The sequence below is a fragment of the Perca fluviatilis genome, chromosome 16 (genome assembly GCF_010015445.1).
Source record: "Perca fluviatilis chromosome 16, GENO_Pfluv_1.0, whole genome shotgun sequence".
NCBI lineage: Eukaryota > Metazoa > Chordata > Actinopteri > Perciformes > Percidae > Perca > Perca fluviatilis.
In genome coordinates, this window is record NC_053127.1 from 19579142 (window position 1) to 19590794 (window position 11653).

At 40.5% G+C, this 11653-nt stretch overlaps 1 protein-coding gene across 1 annotated transcript in view; it reads right to left on the reverse strand.

Moving 5' to 3' along the window:
• Positions 1 to 11309, reverse strand: part of LOC120544038 (protocadherin-16-like) — an 85202-nt gene extending 73893 nt beyond the window's left edge. The window contains exon 1 of the mRNA XM_039777550.1: positions 10769 to 11309. The gene's annotated coding sequence lies outside the window, so the exon portion shown is untranslated. The remainder of the gene's footprint in view (positions 1 to 10768) is intronic.
• Between the last annotated feature and the right edge of the window lie 344 nt (positions 11310 to 11653).

The window sequence follows — 11653 nt, forward strand, 5'->3', positions numbered from 1 at the left end:
AACTCTTTAAATGACTGAGAATGAAAGGTTAGGCCAGGTTGTGGTGAAACAGGCTGCAGCGGTAAAAAGCTTTGTGAGAAGAGGGAGGAAGAGAAGGGAGTGCTGAGAGTCTGGTGGGGGTAGAAGATGGAGGAATGCTTTGCATCTCAGTTTTCATGTCATTTGGGTTGTGTGTGTGTTTAGGGGGACGCCAACTATGACCCATGTCTCCCCTTGAGTCGCCTTTCCTCGGATCTCTGGATATAGACGTCCCGTTTCCAACCCCAGCTGTCACTAGCACTGTGAGCATATGTGTGTGTGTGTGTGTGTGTGTGTGTGTGTGTGTGTGTGTGTGTGTGTGTGTGTGTGTATCGTGTGTGTGTGTGTGTGTGTGTGAGAGTGTGTGTGTATTTAAATCCCCTTCTATGCACATATATACCTGTTTCCTCAGTTTCAGTTTTACTTTTCCTCCATTCCAGACTACATTCAGACAACACTAAACGGGCCCACCCCCTCCCCAAAAAGCTTTTAGTAGCTTATTTGGGATTACCTTCTGAAATTGTGTTTAATGATACAATGATGACGTGTGAAATAAACAAAACGAAATAAATAAAAACACTGGATATCAGTTTTAATTTATTTCCACAGCTGCCTAGATCAAAATGGAATCTAAAGTATCGTAGCACCAGCCCCTCAGACAGCCAGACTGTCTCAACATTAACACACACACACACTGAAATATACATGCACATGCTGCACCAAAGCACAATCAATATTAATACTACTATGTATTGAGAGAGTTCATGACTGTGTCACACAATTAGGTTACCTCACTCAGGGGAAGCCTGCAGCCGTAAAAGCTCTCACAACCTGTAAAACTCAACCTACGTATCTGGTTAGTGGAGACTTGTAGAATCTAAGAAGTAAGTTTGAATTAATTATGATGAAGTGAGGACCAGTTACTTGGTTACTGTGAGCTGTAACTTAATTTGTTGATCTGATACAGAGTGACAACTAATCTAGTAGCCACAAATACATACTGTAAAAGGGAACATAAAACATCCAGTTGATCCATCATTACTTAATCATCTTTTAATGTCTCTCTTCATTTTTCTTATTCAATTTAGAAATATATCAATGATTACAAACTGTTGTACCGAGGAACCAAGCTGTAACATTTTTCCTGGTTTACATCAACTCTGTGAAGGCCTTTGTTTTTAATTCTGTCCATGAAATGTTGCTCTAGTTTTATTTTATGACTTATTTCCTACATAAATGTCTATGTCAGTGACATCAGTAAGGCTGCAGAGGGTGGGGAGGCATGTCATCGCAGAAACTTCTCAGTTCACAGTAAAAGCGAGCCTATGTGCCATGAGCCTACTCAGACAGAGTCCACACTTTGCTTTCATGTTGCAGTTTTTGTTCTATTCTGAAGAGTAGAATAGAAAAGAATAATCTAGAAGACAAAAGTATTTTTCTGTGATAAAGGACGTGAATGTTGCTTGCATGTGAAAGATTTGTCTTCCAATCTGTAGGTATTTGGAGAGATATTTTTTCATGGTTTGGCTCCATGCTCTCATTTGGATGTGAAATGATGCGATGAAATGAGGTTAAAGCGCTGACTTGTTGTTAAGTTTTGTTTTATTCTCAGCCATAAAAAAAACAACCCTGGTTGAACATTATGTTTCCTCATGTTAAGGGTAGTGCTATTTAGGATATTCAATAAAATAATTTTTGTGCTCTTCGTAGCCATTGTTCATCTTAATTTATCAATGTCTTGAGCTATATTTGACTCTATTGTTATTGTAGCACTATTACAAGTCATGACTGATTGACGTTATCAAATCAGTCTCAATTCACTATGCTGTTACAACATAATTGTACATGTTACACTTAAGTTTTTGCATCTCTCCACGAACATTCTTACTCAACTCCATGGGGATATTAGTTGGGGTAAAAGAACCGCAGAAGACCCTGAAACTCTGCTGCAGCAGCAGCATGACAATACAAAGCTGGGGTGATGACTCAGATTTGTTTATTTAACCACACAGAGGACGTCAAGCTGGAAAACAGTCACACACACTTACAAACTTCGCCTGGGTCCCCTGTGACAAAACGTCCTAGATTTTACTGCCCGACAGGCAAGAAGGAGAAAGAGAACAACACATGGAAGTGGACCTAGATATGCAGAAAAGATTCTGAATGAGGTTTCCTTAGAAAAACATTGCCACGGTGACAGAGACAGAAACATGACATACAGTTAACCATAGTCTGAACGAGTGCTGAATCACTTGCATGCAGCCTCACACGCACCCACATAAATAATGTAACCTCTGGACCGTCAGTGAAGCCATGAAGTGAAAACACAGCCGGAGGTGATTCACTAACCCCTCAACCTTCAATTCCACATTGCCAAGTGAATGTGCGGTAAGTTTTTTGTTGTGTGTGTGTGTGTGTGTGTGTGTGTGTGTGTGTGTGTGAGATGATTCGTGAAAAATGAATAAAGTGGGTGGAAATTCAAAGAATGTGAGGTCAAGAAAATGAGATAATAATACAAAACAAAGTACAAAAAAAAGGGTTGGCATGGCGAGATATCCCTGAAGGTGAAGCAGCAGCTGCCATCTAGCATCACTCATCGCCCCTCCCCATCAGATCATGTTTAATATCCCACAAGGGCAAGTTGTCGAGCCGAACCAAGTCCATGACTGAGATAAATACACTTGCATTTTAAGTTCTACCTGATAGGAGAACACCAATTTAATCCATTGCAATGAAAAACAGAACACTGACTGGAAGTAAGTAAACATCAGGAAATATTCAATGTTATGCGAAAGACTTTAAAATGTACAAACAAGAACTTAATGGCTACTTCATTTGGCTGTGCATTTGGCTACATACTTGTACATCGCACACACACAGTTCTTGTTTTTATTAGCTGTTTAGGTATTTTGTTGTTATTAGTCAGTATAATTAGACAGTGTGCATGATAATTATTACATTCGGATGTCAACATGATGCTATGCAAATCAGTAACCGATTGCAATATTTAACAAATTACTTGTTTGGTATCGGTGCATGATCATGTAGTACTGATACCCACACACACCTGCTACTTTAATTCTCTGTAGAATTATCCTAAACCTAATCTTTAACCTAACCTAACCTTAGCCCAGTCATAATTTAAAACCTAAAACTATAAAAAAATTTATGTGGGGACTGCTGTGGGGACATATGGGAGGTGAGTCCCCACATGTGGCAATATGAACATACTTTAGTCCCATTGTGATGACAACATTAACATACACACACAAACACACACACACACACACACACACACAATATTATATCAGAAGAATCCCAGCATTTGTTAATGAACGAAGAGAGGAAAAGTTAAAAGACAAAACACTCAGCTGATAGCCAAAACAGGATGGAAAAAAGATCCATCTTGTAACTGAAACACACACATTCACACACACACATAGGCAAGCACACACTTTAACCTTTTTCCACATTCCACCCAATGAAATAATCAGCGGCATGGCCTAACAGAAAACCAGACAGAAAGTCATATCAGGTCATGTTATTGTATCAGAAAACACATAAACATTAATCAAATCTAACAAAGGTCAGTATGTTCCTAAGAGAAATGCTACAGGCTTACTTTTACTGGGAGACACTGGGAATTTGGTTCTTCTTTGGTTGACAAATCTGGAAAACTATCAAAATCTGTAATTATTCATCCCTAGCTCAGAATATGGGGCAGTGACTTAGCTTATTAGTTATTAAATTCTCCATCAACTCTCGGGTTAGTGGTGTGCCGACAGCTGTTCTCCAAGAGAATGCCTTTGTATCATGTTACTCCATTATATGTCTTGTGGTAAGCCTGGGAATTAAGTCTGTCTGTCGTTGTTTTAATTTGCTCTACAGACTTGAAAAGACATCAATACTCATCAGTTAATAATGGATGAAATCATAAGAGATGTGATAGATGGGTTTGAGGCTCCAAATGAATAAATTAACTTCAGGACTGATCAATAGCACTTTGATTCTCTGACAGAAATGTCAATGGCAAACAACGCAGAATAAAACATTTTCACGAAGCAAAAAACTTTTCTCCAGCCAACTTTTTCTTTTTTTCCCTCCTTTTGTCTCACACCACCCACACACATCCAGCCTCTGAATCCCTTAACTTGCATAACACGTTGCACTACCTGCGCTGCGGTGCCCTACATGCAGCTCTCAGCTCAGTGCAAGTGTTTGAAGTTACCAGAAGCTCAGATCATCTCGCTTACTTCATTAAAAACACATGAGACTCTACACAGACAAGCTCTCTCTTCCTCTTTTTGCTCAGCCCGCTCGCCTTGAGAGCTCAGACACCTCTCATTCATCATGCACCCAGATGGACAGCAGTTCCAATATTTCATTCATCTTCGCTCATAGCCATTCCCACATTTATCTCTTCATGTGACTAATGAAATGAATATATCACTTTATTCAGAAACATGTGTGCATATACTGCATACACATGCCTGCACCAGTCATTTCCTCAATGGGGAAGAATCGATAAAGAGATCCGAGCAGAAATGTCTCTTCCGGCATCTGAAAGGATACAGTGCTGAAAAAGCTAATCAATGAAATAATTAGTGGATAGCGAGAACATTTATTAACAATGAAGACATTTTCACACCTGTTGGTTTTTGACATTTCATAAACTGAACAGTTAAAGGTGCAATACGTAATACTGACAGCTAGTGTTTAAAATAGTTACTGCAGTACAAATTCAAAATACTGGAGAGAGTCATCTCCCCCGCCCACTCCTCCCCAGACTCGAAGTTCACGGAGGTTGCCAGGCTGAGACCGCAGCATCCACAACAATGTTGCTAGAAGCTTGTCTCACATAGCCAGACATTACTTCACAGCACAGCGGAGTAGCTAACGTTAGATGCTGGCTATATTGACAGTCATAGAAGCCTGTGCTCACACGGAGCTCTGTACCCAACTGACAGACACACTTTTTCGGCTAAGAATTACGATAGGAACTGCTAAAAACACAACAACCTCGCCGTCCTCGCCACTCGACAGACAGACACACTTCCTCGGCTTAGAATTACGGTGAGAACCACTAAAAATATCACTACTTTGCCGTCCTCTCCACCCGACTGAACACACTTTATTGTCTTAGAATTACGCCAACAATCGCTAAACACACTGCAAACTCACAGTCCTCTCGATTTACAGCCCCCTTCTCTTGGCTTAAATTAACTCGTTGTCGGCTATGGCCGCTGAACAGGCTATACGTTGTAAACAGCTGTGGCCCGCTTGTCTGGTCCTCCAGTAACGTTAGCAGTTAACAGGGTTAGCATGGCGGCGTTAGCCAGAGACAATCAGGATCACTTTACTGGCTGTGTCTCAATTGTTTTTTTACGTTTCTACAGGTATATCTGGCAACCCGACCTGGCTGTCAAACTGGGCAGTTGATAACAACACACAGGCCAAAACACAAACAGAAATTCTGTCACGGAAATTTCAAAAGGAGAAAATACTGGCATTAGCATTGTTGTCAGAAAAGATAGTATTTCAACTTAGCATGTTTCCTTAATATCTGATGACGCATTGGGGCCATTTTTGGATTTATTACACTAAATATATTACATATTGGACCTTTAATTTATTGGTAAACAAAATAGTTAAGAGATGTATTGCTGATGCAAATAGTCATTAGTTGCACATCAAAAGGCATATCTTTGTAAAAGTACTGTATATTCAAAGGCCACACACTTGCGTGCATACATGCATGCACAGAAGCCAACTCACTTCTTCCATCCATCTACTGCAACAATGAGAAACCCAGAGTTCCAATGATCTAGCCACACTTTGGCATTCAGGGGCCAGTGTCTCAAGTCCAACCCACGGCAGAGAAGCAAAGGGTGGGGAAACTCGAGACAACACCAATCTTTAGAGGACTTCCATCTGCAGCTTCCTCCAGGAATATAACAACCCATTTCAAGCAGTGATTATCCCAGATCTGAATCTCAAAGCCTGGTCTGGTTACGCTGGCCAGTTTGGATCAACATCTGTTGTCAAATTTAAAGATTACACTGTGGCAAGTTGAGCCGTTTGAAACTTGGTATTTTTAAAGGGCTCGTCCAAAAGCAGTCCCTATGGGTTTGCAGACAGCATCTATACTGTCCTGCACTGTAAAGCTTTTTTTAATTTAGCCAGTGTCTGTAGTCTTTCCATTCAGCTGACCTGATCATTACACTAACGGGATCCCTACAGCCGGGACCAAGACCGAATAATGACGATTACTTTAGAACTGGGCGTCAGAACAAACAAAAATGGAATTGCACCATCTGAAAACTCCAGCTAGTCAATCGCTCTGCATCTGACAGGAGAGACCAGTCATTTCCTTTGATTGGTTGAGGCAGTCATACACTAATATCTTCTCCAGAGCAGCAGATAGATGGGCCTTCATACTGTAAGTAGGAAGGTAAGATCTGTATTTCCCCAGGGGACAGACTACAGAACACAAATAAGCCTCAGTCTGAGCTAAAATAAGGTATGACTCAGGATGATTATGTATCAGGGTTTGATTCCTTTTGCCAGACTTTATTTAATATGAACATGTTTCAACAGCCACACATTGCAAAGTATGAACTTGTACCTCATAATACAAACATTATCTCCTGAAGTTCTAGCAGCATAAAGGAAAAATGAAACAAGCAAGGATGGTACCCGCTAAGAAACTTGGAATATGTTAAAGGTCAAAGCTAAAAAAGCCAACACCTTGCACAACCTTGCACAATAGGTTTATCTACATCCTATCTTTACTAGGGAAACAGTTGTACATTTTTACTCCCCAAATTGTACATTAACTTTATCTATATCTGTTAAATCAGTTGTACATTTTACTTCCAAATTGTATATATTTTAAATATTGCTTGTGTAGTATTCAATTATTATCTAATGTATATTGTTTCCTATTATTTAATCATACTCTGTATGTGTGCTGTGTGTCTGATATTTTTGCTGCTGCAACACCATTATTTCCCATTTTTTTGGGATCAATAAAAAAATCTAATCTAATCTAATCTAATCAAAATATGAAATTACAAACTGATGCCTTTATATTTGTTTAATTTTTAAAACTTATTGAAGAAATTCCACCAATGCATTGATATACTTAAAGTAAGGTCATTGAAACCCACACAATACAGACGCATTTTAATTTCAATGTGATTTATGGAAGCACTTTCTCTGCATGTAAGCACACACGCAGCTCAAATTTTACAATGGTGTAATTAAATTTCACGATCATAATCACAGCAAGATGGCAGACTTGGCGATTGTAGCTGCCATGGCAACCAAGAGGCCCTGAGGTTAAAGTTAATGAAATGTGGAGCAATCAGCAAAGGGGATTCCTTATCAATGGGAATCTTATTTTCTGACTCCACTACTAAAGCTATTAATAACTGCCTGGTCCTCATGTGGATGGATGATGCAAACAGAAGTGGTTTTCCAGGAAACCAAAGCTACTCCATCACGCAATACTGCAGCTTAACACTGGTTATAGTTCACATGCTGCCTACTAAACATAAATTACATGAAATCCCCTCAATATTGAGTCTTTGGTTTATGTTATGTCTAAGACTGGTCTGCGAGGTAAATAAAGACACCAACACAAACCCCAGTGAGTGAAAGATGGAGGGTAAATAATTCCACTAGCTACTTGTGGAGCCAGGGAAGGGGAAAAGAATCTTTAGATTTTTGGGTGGCTGTCATCTGCTACCCATTCAACATTGTGGTGAGTGTGTGTTGTATTTTCTATACTTGTGAGGACAAATGGTTATTTTGCCTTGCTTCATTTTAAGGTGTTAATTTAGCATTTAAAGCATGTGGTGTTGAGAGTTAGGATCTGGTTTGTTGGGGTATGGGGAATGGAGGAATATCATCGAGGCTTGCGGAGGTCGGAGTGCATGTTGTGCGTGTGTGTGTGTGTGTGTGTGTGTGTGTGTGTGTGTGTGTGTGTGTGTGTGTGTGTGTGTGTGTGTGTGTGTGTGTGTGTGTGTGTGTGTGTGTGTGTGAGAGAGAGAGGGTGAGAGGGTGTGTGGGAAAAAAAAGAGGGTGAGAGTAAGAGGGAGTCTCTGAGTCACTTTCCGATATTTGTAATCAGATGCTGATTTCCCATGCACAAAAAACAAAACCCAGGAAAAAACAATTCTAGGATACAATTAGACAGATTTTTGTTTGAGCTGCAACATTTGGGTGGGAAGATGCTTTCTGTTTTTTTCTTTTTCTCTGTTGGCAGCACTCCATAATTTGGGTTGATGAGCTGAAGCAGATTTTACACCAAAGCCTTCACTCTCTGCAGTTTTCTCTGCAATATTTTACGAGTGGTGTTTTTGTATTTTCTTAATCAACAATTCAAGTTTTAGACTTTATGAGAAAGGTTTTATAGTATAAAATCATGCACATAATTAAACTTCACTGAAAAAGACCACATTTTGTTCTTAGGTTTTGTGGGAGCCACAAAGAGGACAACAGTGTATACAGTACAAGTAGGATTTCAGTGTCAATGTGGGTGGTGGATGCACAATTTAATTACACTGTATATCTCCAGAGTTTAAAGTAAACTCTCAAGATTACTTGAGACTTGCAGAGCAGAAGAATAAAGCCTCAGCTTGGACATTCCCTAAAGTAATACCATTAGAGTAAACAAAAAAGACCCTAAAGACTGTGGGTGGTGGTATTATATTTAACTTGAAAAAAAGGCAAAATTGAAGAAAAGTTCAAAACAGAGATTTAACTATATTTGCTAGCATGCCAGCATTATTTAGATGTAGCATTTTCAAAATACAAGTAGTAGAATAAGATGAAGAAACCAAGCCAAGTTTGATGCCACGTTGCTGCCAACATACACCCCCAATAATGCGATATACAATGAAAGGAATGGGGGGTTGGAGTGTTATGGCTACTATTCAGTCACCTCCCCCAGAAATTGTAATATAAAGTCTTTGAGCAGATGCTGAGTGTATGTATTTTGAACACAGCCCTGATGAGAATCCCCCTAAACCTGGCAGAGTGTGTATCATGCTCATCCATTCAGATGCACTGAACCACATGAAGTGCAAGGTAAACAGCAGACTGTTTATTTTGTTGATAAGCTCTACAAAAAGACTTGACACTGAACCGAATAAAGAGACGTCTCTACCTTGGCACACTTGTTATAGACAGTGTTAAAAAAAACTCAGGTAGTAATGGCAATAATGTGAATCATCACAGCTCCTCTTGATAAATAAAGGAGGATGAATAAATACATCTTTTACAGGGAGGTCAGGGGTCAAGGTGGACACCTCAGCTGCCATACCATCATTAAATGGTGGTCTAGGCTCAAACTTGGAATTCCTCTTTTCATAATTGTATCCTCTAAAAATCTACATTATGACTTCAAGAATCAAGATAGAACTAAATTCTCTAGAAATGTATTAATTGACACAATTGTAAAGTCTTGCTCCTGTATATGAGCTACTCTAAGCAGCTGATGTGAGTGATTAGAAGTTGTTTGTACAAACATAAGCTCTACTCAGTTGCAGCCGCACCAACAGATATCCATATGGTTCCTGTTAGAAAATGTCTTGCTGCACGCCTCATCACTCTGCAAGAAACCAAACTCTTACTGGTTGTATGCAGACCTGAGGCTGAGGCCAGTATGCTGCAGAGCTGGAGCACATGAGACCATGTAAGTAGATAGTGTAATAATGCAAAGATCCGTATCCCTCCTCAGCAGAAAACCAGTAGCTGTGGATGCCAGCAGACACCAGATATGACTGGGATAACTATTGTGGTTAGGTACTTAAATATGCCCCTGGGTTCCCATTTTTAGCTTTTGGCCATGTAAACATATATAGACAGAACTGGCTGCTATAAATACACTTGATGTTTGAAAAAAATACAACCGTGTCAAAATGTATTTGCTGGATATATTAAAACTATCCTCTACTAAAAAGTCCTCTTTGACTTCTTATTTTTGTATGTTTAATGTATGCGGTCTCTGGTCTCTGCTGAGCTAGTCCCCCTGCAATGTTTGGGTTCTGTTTTCATAATCATACAGAAAATGGAAACCTACACCACCATCAGCAGAGAAGGCCCTGCTGTAGCATATGGTCTAAGTGCCTTGCTCAAAGGCACACAACAGTACTTCAAATTGTATCCACTAGTGACGCCTCACAGTCTTCATGAATCACACTGTCACATTAGTTGGTCTCGCCAGGAATTAGTCCAGAGTATGCTGTATGAATCACTTTGTGCACTGTATGGTGTTTCCCTTTAAGCGGTTCTGTCCTCCCTCCAAAACAAAGTGTATTCGCTCTAAGTTGGAAACCCAGATGAGGAAACCATTTACAGTCATCAAATAGTTCCATAAGACAAAATGAGCCTACTGGCCTACTAGAATAGACCTCCCTTTCATGTTTAGTATACATTTAAAAAAAGGCTCCATTCTTTTCTCTGTTTCCAACCTGGCTATTTAGCTGGTTTGGCTATGAATGGTAATCAATAATCAATATGAGGCTATGCAGCATCACCAGAATCCACTGATCTTGTATAATACTACTGTAGTCCCTCTGGTCTCCCAACATAGACCAGCTACCAGCTCCTGCATGCAAGGTGCAGATGCAGGGTGCACCCTTCTATATGGGGAACCAGAAGGGCCAATTTCTCTACCTGTATCTCCTACTGATCAGATGCATTTGTGAACACAGAGGTTGATAATAAAGCAGATGGTACTTACATGCATCTGACCCACTCCGCAGCTCTGGATGTGCACTCTGGATATCCCCTCCAAAACTGATTAGTATGCAAACGGGTTTCCAATTCCCCCTCAACGACAGACAATCCACCAGAACAAAATCTTGAATGGAGCTATGCTGGCCAGCTGTACTGGGCTTTTTTTCTTCTCGTTTTTTTACATAATATCCCCCACAAATGACAGTTGAGCCAATTCCACAGATTTTCTAATCCGGTAGACCGCCAGGTTTGGTTTACTCCTCCAGTGAAGGGTCTTTTTGCGTCTCGGTTCCCGTGTCAGGTGAGCGCGTTTGAATTAGCTGGAAAGCTCTACGGTTCCTTTGCTGTCTGCAGAAGAAAGGGGACGTCTGTGGCCCCGCAGTGCTCTGCCCGGTCTCTCGCTGATGTTAAACGTTTCTCTCCTCTTTCTCTCTCTCTCTCAGCATCCAGTCACTCTGGCAAGGGGTGTGTGTGTGTGTGTGTGTGTATGTGCTGAGACATAGCCGCTTCACGGCACCGTGCACCTCACCGACTGAAAGCCGACTCCTCTGCCACAAGGCCCAGCCCCCCAACTCTCCTCCTCCTCCCTTAACCGAGTTGGGTTGCTAATTTATTCGGGTAGCTACACAAAAGGGGGGACAGAGGAGAGGGAGGCAGTGGGGAGTGAGTGGAGAGAGGAGATCGGAGAGCAGACTTTGGTGCCCCCCAGCACCGTTCAGTGGAAGTAGTCTTTAAGACAAAGGAGCGCACCATGCGCCATCAAAAGAGGGGTTTATGCATGGTAATGAGTCATAACGTTACATTTTACAACACAATGTAACATATATAGAATCATATATAGATTCTATATATGTTTCATATCGGATTTAATACTGTGATATAGTGCCCA